General features: G+C 47.1%; 1 pseudogene; it reads right to left on the reverse strand.

Annotated features, from left to right (window-relative positions):
* Window positions 1-7,837: 7,837 nt before the first annotated feature.
* Window positions 7,838-9,432, reverse strand: LOC148508568 (E3 ubiquitin/ISG15 ligase TRIM25-like; annotated as a pseudogene).
* Between the last annotated feature and the right edge of the window lie 599 nt (window positions 9,433-10,031).

Below are 10,031 nucleotides of genomic sequence, written 5' to 3' on the forward strand. Positions count from 1 at the left end.
CTACTTCCGATCCTGACTAAGGAGGAAATTGACGAGGAGGGAGTTGACGGTGTGGTTTGCAGGAGCTTGGATACAACAGGAAAAAGGGATTTAGGTGTCCCTGGACTGCTCACAGTCTTAGCCACAGTTTCTGAACTTGACAGTAATTTTTTATGAACGCTCTGCAGGTGACATATAAGGAAGGATGTTTCTAGGAGGTTAACGTCCCTACCCCTACTTATTTCACCTTAACATATGGTACATATGGCAAGACAGTTGTTGTCCGGATTTTGATAGAAATATTTCCAGACCAAAGAGGTGGAATGTTTGGTCTTCTCCCATGGACAACAACTGTCTCCCCTGGAGCCTTATTTAAACAAACCACCTCACCATCAGAATCCTTTCGTCAACTTCCTTCTCAGCGCCAGTTACATCAATATCCTCATCCTGTTGTACTTCAACAGTGACATCTTCAATTTGAATATCAGCAAGTGGACTGTGGGTGCTCTTTCCAGCACTTGCAGAGGGCGTGGAAATGGTGGAAGGAGCCACCTCTTCCCGTCCAGTGTTGGGAAGGTCAGGCATCGCAACCACCACCACACTTGGACTCTCCTTGGGGATTTGTGATATCTTCTTAGAAAGCACAGTTCTTCGCTGTGCTTTTGCCAGCTTAACTCTTTTGATTTTTTTAGTGGGAGGAGGGCTTCCATCGTCATGTGAAACTGAACCACTAGTCATGAACATACTAGGGATTGACCTTAGCCGTTCCTTGCCACTCCGTGTCGTAAATGGCATATTGGCAAGTTTACGTTTCTCTTCAGCTGATTTAAATGTCTTTTTCAAGGTCATTTTCCTGAACTTTGCCATTTGGGATTGTATGTGCCCTCTACTATGACATTGGGCATCGGCCTTGGCAGACGACGTTGATGGCATGTTATTGTCTATGTCATGACTAGTGGCAGCAGCTTCAGCACTAGGAGGAAGTGGTTCTTGATCTTTCCCTATTTTATTTTTATCGGAGAAAGTTTGGTCCTCCATTTATGTTATATCAATTTGATATATACGTGCGGCTAAACACAGAAAATAATTTTTTTTTTGGTTTGGACTGGAGTGTACTTTCGGGGGTTACAGCACCCTTAACGGTCAAGCCAGCCGGCCCTTTACTTATGACACAGGCGCACGCTTGGCACTACTTTGTTGATGCACGTGCGGCTACTGCGCACACAATTCACAAACACAGAAAATAATTTTTTTTTTGGTTTGGACTATAGTGTACTTTGGGGGTTACAGCACCCTTTAACGGTCAAGCCAGCCAGCCCTTTACTTATGACACAGGCGCACGCTTGGCACTACTTTGTTGATGCACGTGCGGCTACTGCGCACACAATTCACAAACACAGAAAATAATATTTTTTTTGGTTTGGACTGGAGTGTACTTTGGGGGTTACAGCACCCTTTAACGTTCAAGCCAGCCGGCCCTTTACTTATGACACAGGCGCACGCTTGTCACTACTTTGTTGATGCACGTGCGGCTACTGCGCACACAATTCACAAACACAGAAAATAATTTTTTTTTTGGTTTGGACTGGAGTGTACTTTCGGGGGTTACAGCACCCTTAACGGTCAAGCCAGCCGGCCCTTTACTTATGACACAGGCGCACGCTTGGCACTACTTTGTTGATGCACGTGCGGCTACTGCGCACACAATTCACAAACACAGAAAATAATTTTTTTTTGGTTTGGATTGGAGTGTACTTTTGGGGGTTACAGCACCCTTAACGGTCAAGCCAGCCGGCCCTTTACTTATGACACAGGCGCATGCTTGGCACTACTTTGTTGATGCACGTGCGGCTACTGCGCACACAATTCACAAACACAGAAAATAATTTTTTTTTTGGTTTGGACTGGAGTGTACTTTGGGGGTTACAGCACCCTTTAACGGTCAAGCCAGCCGGTCCTTTACTTATGACACAGGCGCACGCTTGGCACTACTTTGTTGATGCACGTGCGGGCTACTGCGCACACAATTCACAAACACAGAAAATAATTTTTTTTTTGGTTTGGACTGGAGTGTACTTTGGGGGTTACAGCACCCTTTAACGGTCAAGCCAGCCGGCCTTTACTTATGACACAGGCGCACGCTTGGCACTACTTTGTTGATGCACGTGCGGCTACTGCGCACACAATTCACAAACACAGAAAATATATTATTTTTTTAGCACTTGGGGGGAGCACCCCTGATGGACAGAGCAACCCCTGGACAACACTACAGCACCCCTTTAGGACTGGGACACTGCACAGGACTTTGGAGTGGACACAGCCCCTATGGAGAACTGACTGCACAACACAGTCCAGCCAGCCCCTATGGACTTTGAAGTAGTGGACACAGCCCCTATTAACAACAGCAGCACAGCACAACACAGCCAGCCCCTATGGACTTTGAAGTAGTGGACAACAGCAGCACTACACTACACTACACAGCCCTAACTCCCACCCTCCCTCTTCACTGTCCACAGCCGAGTGAGAAAATGGCGCCGACGCGGGTACCTTATATAGGATCCAAAACCCGCGAGACTCGGAAGGCGGGATGATGACGTTTTGCCTCGATTTCAGATCCGAGTCAGGCGGGAAAAGTCGAGCCTGACTCGGATCGGACTCGGATCGGGGGGGCTCGGGGGGGTTCGGATTTCAGAAATCCGAACCCGCTCACCCCTAATATATATATATATATATATGTATATATATATATATATATTGTGATAGCATGGTGGTAATTAGCTCGGTAGATTGGGGTCAGTGGTGCAGTGATTAGGTGCAGAATTAGAGTCCACACATGGCATTCCAGTAGAATAAATGAAAATGGTGCATGCAAACCAGGAAACCGAAATATAAAATAATAAACAGCCTAGCCCCTATTTAGGGCATCTAACTCACTTCTTGAACCCTCTCTATAGAAGCAACTAACCTGCATGAAAGTCTCTCACAGTCTCTGTGATTGGTGGTCCGTCCTGCCACATGCAGGACTGGACACTGGCCTGTTATAGCTTTCTTAGCTTGTTGGCTGCCGCCTCCCCACATAGACTGTCTCCAACAGCAGCCTGACTGGACTGCCTCCTCATCAGCCCACACCTGAGCTCTCTCCACAAGGCAGCACTTACACATCTTCCCAGAATCCTTTATTCTCTGTGTGGGCAGATCTCTCCTGCCCCACACAGGATCTGCTGCTCACCAATGCCATCTCTGGTGACGCTGCCACAATATATAGACAGTATATATATATATATATATATATATATATATAATATATATATATATATATATATGTATAATTACACACACAACTGGTGTTCTCTGGCACAGTTGTTTTGAGTATGTTTGAAAATTTTTATTTTTTTATTCCCATTCTTCCCTTCTCCACCTGTTCTTCCCCCAGAATTGATCCCGTCTCTACCTGTGTTCCTCCTGTTCCCCTGTGTTACTCCAATCTCCCGTTTTCCCCCATCTTCCCATGTTGTGTTACCCCCATCTTCTTCCTGTCTCCACCTGTTTTCCTCTCATGTCCTCTTGTTCTTCCTCGTCTTCCTCCCATATACCTCTGTTTTTAACTCTGTGTTCCTCCTGTCCTATCTCATTCCTTCCATCTCTTCCTGGTCACCTGAGCAGAGATTCCATACTTTTTTTTTTTTTTCTATGTGACAGTCACCAGCTGGTGTTGTGGAGGAGCCTCCGTTCAGGTCTATTAAGAAAATTGGTGTGGAGTAGTAGTGGGTGGGTAATGAAAGTAGGATGGTGGGTGACTGAGGGCAGCCAGAGGAATAGGGTCTTGATTCAGTCCCGCTCGTTAAGCTGTGCTCGCATGCAGCCGGCCAATTATTCATAACTGCGCATGCGTATAAGCCACAGTGCGCGTGCGTGAACCACTCACTGCGATTGGGAGACGATCGCTCTCAGCATACTTCCAGACAGAATGGGGGCGTGTGTGGGTGGTGGCTGGGGCAGGTCTGTGTAAATGGGGTGTATTTGCTCTAGCACAGGCGTGGCTGGGCATTGTTACACTTATTTTAGGGCATCCATAATTAACAGGCAGTGTCAGCATACATGTCATACGAGAGAAATATAGGCAAAGGTGATCGCAGTGCTTGCGGGAGCCTAGGGTCTACCTCAAGCAATGCGTGCAGGTTCGATGTTGCCCGATGGTACCAATGTTTTCATACACATCCTGGAGATGACATCTGATAGAGGGCGTCTTTACTCTAGACTGGTGGGCATCTAACTTCTCCCGACAATCGCACGTTAAGACATAGGAGGCGTCCTAATATCTTAGCGTGCAATCGCATCATTTGCATATTTTCTATCGTTATGGCTGCGTGCGAGCAGAGCTTAGCGAGCAGGTCTGAATCAGGCCCTATGATCTCATAGTTGCAGGAGAACCTCACTGTAACATCAGTGTGAATTGTTACCAGGGGGTTAGTGTGCCTGCACTAGGCTGACATTATGCACGTTATATAATAAATATTTTATGCATTGCATTATGATGTACATCTTTGTCTATTTTCTGCCTTATTTTCAGTATAGTAATCCATAAGTGTAGCTCTATGTCATATGTATAAGGTAGTCTGTATTATTAGCACCTTGTTGTTGTATTTAATGTACTTTCCCACTATTAGTAAATATTCCTGAGACAGGCTCAAAAGACAGTGGGTCTGATTCAGAGGTGATCGCTATTTCGATGCTGCACACAAATGAATGATATCTTCAGCCTGTGTATGCATCAGAGATGCACTGAACAAACGTCCCGATGATTACCGCCTGGAGATTGAGAACGAATTTAGACGCATAGAGAGGCCATTGCAGTGGCGTACCTAGGATGTAACAGGGGCATTACTGTATGGGGTTTATTATGGCTTAAAGGGTATTACTGTGTGGGGCATAGTATGGCATAAGGGCCATTACTGTGTAGTGCATAGTATGGCGTAAGGGGCATTACTGTGTGATGTAACGTGAATGAGGGGCACTACTGTGTGGTGTAATGTGACAAAGGTGCACTATTGTGTGGCATCATTTAAATTGGGGGTGCTATTGTGCAGTCATGCCCATCCCCAGCGAGCCCACACCTGTTTTTCGGCGCTCATCTTCGGCGCTCACCCTCCGCTTCTATTATGGCGGGGGGCACCAATGTTCTTTATGTACACAGGGCACCAGAATGTGTAGTAACAGTTCTGCGTTGGTGTGCACAGATGCATCCTTCACTGTGCTCAGTACCCCTGCCCTAAACAAATCCTACAGTGAACACTATCTAATACTCTACAACTGCTAATCTATTGCTTGGTCAATTGGGAAAATGCCTTCCCATTTCTATGGGTGTGATCTACACCAATGAAGTGCCAGCTTTACCTAACAGAATCAGCCAAAAACCTAATGTCTGACTATGGCACATGTATGAATCACCTGCAGGATGTGCTCTTTGTGTGTATTTTAATGCAGAGAATGATGTTCACTTTTATGTTGTTCTCATATTACTTATATGTGTAAGAGCATAGACTAAGCAGTGGGAGGAGTCTGGAATAGTAAGGGGAGGAGTCTATGCCAGGAGCCAGCTGCTGACACTGAGTTGGGCCTGTGTGCTTTAAAATGCCCCAGTCTGGCCCTGGTCCGGCTCCCTCCATTGCCGCAGCAGCCAATGAGCCAATGGCGGGGGGTCGCAGGGGGCAGGTGGCCAATACGGGAGACTTGTCTCCTCTTGCGGGGTTTCAGGAGCGGCACCTGGTTTTCGGGAGGCTCCCGACAGTCCCAGGAGAGTAGGCAAGTATGGGTAAGAGACGCTGTTCCTGCCTATGACCATTGGGGTCCCTGGCAGGGTATGACTGTGGTCTCCGGTACATGTTAGATGCACTCTGCAGGGGATGGTACCTAACACATGTATAATCAGAGACAGAGAGTTATACACATAATAGATCACATTCATGTATGAGATTTATTATTATTATTCCAGATATTTGGACATATACTATAAGAATGAGCCAATAACCAAATATTTCCTGACTACCACGATGGTGCCGCACAGTCACATGTTCTGGTTCCTGTTGGACTGAAGACTGAAAAAAGTCTGAAAACCCCTCAACAATCTACGCACTCGCCAGCTGCACCCCCCATTTATATGGCTGATAATGTCAGACGTTCCCCAAATTAAGTCAGTAAGGAAGCAGGGCCTGATTCAGACCCACTCGCTAGATGCGTACGCTCGCTCCCAGCATATGCAAATCCGGCACACACCCAGCAAGGCAGGGATCGCACAGCAAGGCATAAGCACGCCCATTATGTCTTGGCATGCGATCACTTTGTGTATGCAGATGCCCACTTGCGCACGTCATCTGCAGGAAGTGTATGTAACCATCGGTACCATCGGATGCAAACGCAGTGCTTGTGGTTGATTATACACTACCACAAGCACTGCGATCATGGCAGGCTAAAATACACCCAAGTGACGTGTACAATGACGCACCATTGCTAATTATGCACACCCATTAAACTCCATTTTTGCGCCCAGACACGCCTGATTTCGCATCATCACTCCCCCGTTCACAAGCACCTTCCCCGGTTGCCACCCACAAATGGCACTATGTGTCACTCAAAGTAGCGTCCAGTCTGTGTACTACGAGCGCATGATTACCAATCGCAGTGAGTGATGCACACATGTGCATATTGACATATTTTTTTTCTCTTAGCCTAACCCTAATAATCATGAAAAACCATGTGTTGACCTTTTTTCGTGTTGACAATTTGAATGTTGACCACTTAATCCTGTCGACCTGTTACCCCGGCCAATCTAATTCACTGTCGACCAATTACCTAGTTACTTAAGTTCATGGTCGACCTATTGACTGTTGACCTTCTGGTGTTGACCTATCAACTGCCTTCCTTTATACTGTAGACCTGTCACCCAGATAGGATGCAGCCTTCAGCCCTCCAGCTGCTGTGGAACTACACATTTCAGCAAGCCATGCCACAGTTTTGCTGATATGGCTTGCTAAAACTGTAGCAGGGCATGCTGGGATGTTTAGTTCCACAACAGCTGGAGTACCACTGGTTGCCCACCCATGGACTACAGTAATAAGGGAATCGGTATGAAATACCACCGGACGTGAGCCCGGCGGACCTCATACCAACGCCGAAAGCTAGAAGATTAAGATCCCGACAAGTTTTTACCCTATCTACACTAACCCTCCCTTAGGGGTGCCTAACCGTAACTTCAACCCTAGTGCCTAGCCCTAACCTCTCCTCGTAAGTGCCTAAACCTAACCCACCCTCCCAGCAGCCTAAATCTAACCCTCCGCAGGGAGGTGCCTAACCCTAACCTCCCCTTGGGGGTGCATAACCTAACCCCCCTTCCCCTAGCTTAACCCTAACCCTCTCGGGGGGGGTGCCTAACCCAAGTTCTCCCCAGGAGCACCTAACCTAGCCCTCCCCCCCACGGCTGTCTGCACCCAGCACCTGGCTTACCGTCGTTCGGTATGCCGGGCGTCGGGCTCCCGGCATAGGTATAATGACAGGCGTCAGGATTTCAATGCCTGTTATTAGTCCCCTGCCAGGAATCGAAATGCTGACTGCCGGCTTCTTGACTGCATCCCGTAATAGGATACACACTGGGTGACAGACAGATATTGCAGCCAATCACAGCTGTCAGTGAGTCAGAGGTGGAGATATCGCACAGAGATGTATATTTATAGATTTTTAATGCAAGTTTATAACATACCAACATGGGAACACATCCAGTCACACTGGTCACATGGTTATACAGGGGCAGGGGTCAGCTGTAGCACCACCAACTGCTTCATGCTATTGCTGATTGTTCCACCAATCAAATTCCCCTCCCTATGATGTCACCAGTCTCTCGGCAGATTCCTTTTGGTAATTTCTCCAAGCTCCCGCTGACTCCCCCAGATATAGTTATACGACCTCTCCCTACCCAAGATGCAGCATGAAGGGGCTCAGTGAAGGTGGCAGTGTATGTGTGTAAGTGTCTGATGGGGTCACACAGAGAATAAAAGGACAGCTGTCCTGCCTCATAATCCAGATATACCCTCACTCTGTCACAGGGGATATTGTCAGGTAACCAAATCTCTTTCCTGTCATGTATCACTGAGTACTGATTATTATACCACCTACAAACACACCAGGACTTGTTATTATATCCAATTGGTGACTGACCTCCTCTCCTGTCTATACTGGGATAACACATCCCCACCTTCCACCCCACTGATTTACTGACATCCACTTCCCAGTAATGTCGTCCTGAGGAGAATCCCCTGGTGCTTATTATCTGACTACACTGAAATCTCTCTGGTGTTACTTGATATGTCTGGTTTGGTGACATGGATGCAGTTTTCCTGTCACCTGATATCTGTATATAATTACCAGCTTTGGTTACATCCAGTAATATGTCTGTAGCTTCCTGCACATAAATCCCTATAGTTATACCTGTTACTATATCAGATAAGGTGTGTAATTTCCCCGAGATGAGACCCACATCCAGATCTCCTGCACCACGGACCTGGTCATCATGTTTCTCTGTGTCCTCAGTGTCACACAAGCCACCTGTGTCTGGTTCCTGTAAGACAGTCACTGGATCAGACATGTTACACAGCTCCTCAATGTGATGTATCTTCCTGGACAGCTCATCCTTCTTTATTTCCAGCTGCTGGATCAGGTCAGAGACTGAGAGTGAAATGCGCTGTTCCTGACTGGAGATCTCACTCAGGACTCTCTTCTCCAGGTCTTCTAACTGTCTCCTGATGTCTCTAAACATGGCAGTGACTGTCTCTGTTACACCAGCCGCTTTTTCCTGATCTTCTCTACTGTGTTCCTGCAAACTCTGGACTCTTTTCTCAGCCTCCTCTCTCTTTGTGATGAGTTTCTGCAGAATATTTCTCAGTTTTTTCTTCATCTTCTCAGAGGCCTCATCCAGTGTCTCAACCAGGTGTCCCCGATGTTGTCCAGCCAAGCTGCAGGATACACAGATACAGGCAGCATCCTCAGTGCAGTAATACTCCAGGATCTTCTTATGGACGGAGCATTTCCTGTTCCCCAGGGAAGTGGTTGGATCACATAAGACGTGTTCTGCTGACTTGCTGTGTACTCTCAGGTGTTTATCACACAGAGAAGCCTCACACAGCAGACAGGACTTAGCAGCAGGTACAGGAGAGTCCACACAGGAAGTGCAGAAGATCTCAGTATCCTCCTGATCTAGCCGAGTAGACAGGAAAGTTCAGGACGCTCCTGACACTCTGCTCTGCATTCAGGACAGGTATAAACTCCAGACCCCTCCTGTGTATCCAGCACATGATCAATACAGACTTGGCAGAAGTTATATCCACATCTCAGGGTTATAGGATCTGTATAAATGCTCAGGCAGATGGAACAGACCAGCTCCTGTCTCAGATCAGCAGACGCCATCGCTGACAGCAGGAGAGAGAAATGAAAGTGAACTCTGACACTGAGAAACCAGTGGGGTCACATGCTGCACACAGGGCGAGGCTGAGCTGTTATATCTACAGACTCGGGGCCTGATTCAGCAGCAGACACAAATGTAATTGCAACTACAATTACTAACAGATCACAGTTGCTAAGATTTTGCTTTTATCTGCCAAAGCACAGTTGACATAAACACACCTACTACTGCCTTCTCATATCTGTCCAATGTCGCAGACCAGTGTAAACATTCAACGCACATTGAGCAGCCATCTTGCAGTAGGTCTGACCATCCGCAAACACTGCAGCTCTCCTGGCACGCAGAGAACTCTTATGTTGCGTAGGAGGCTGCAAGTGCTAATTTATGCATGCCGATGAGGCAGCATTTACACAGTCTGACATGCCTGCATTTTTGTAACTACCCCCCCGTTACCTCCCCAAACTTTAACTGCCTGTCACTCACTTTGCTAATAGATCCTCTGTCCATGCATACTCGCAATGCAAGACTTATATGTATGCGCAATGGCAACACTCACTCAAACTGCATAAATAGCAGCTTTGCCTTCACTCCTGAATCCGGCCCT

The sequence above is a fragment of the Taudactylus pleione genome, unplaced genomic scaffold (genome assembly GCF_031769625.1).
Source record: "Taudactylus pleione unplaced genomic scaffold, aTauple2 ptg000355l, whole genome shotgun sequence".
Classification (NCBI taxonomy): domain Eukaryota; kingdom Metazoa; phylum Chordata; class Amphibia; order Anura; family Myobatrachidae; genus Taudactylus; species Taudactylus pleione.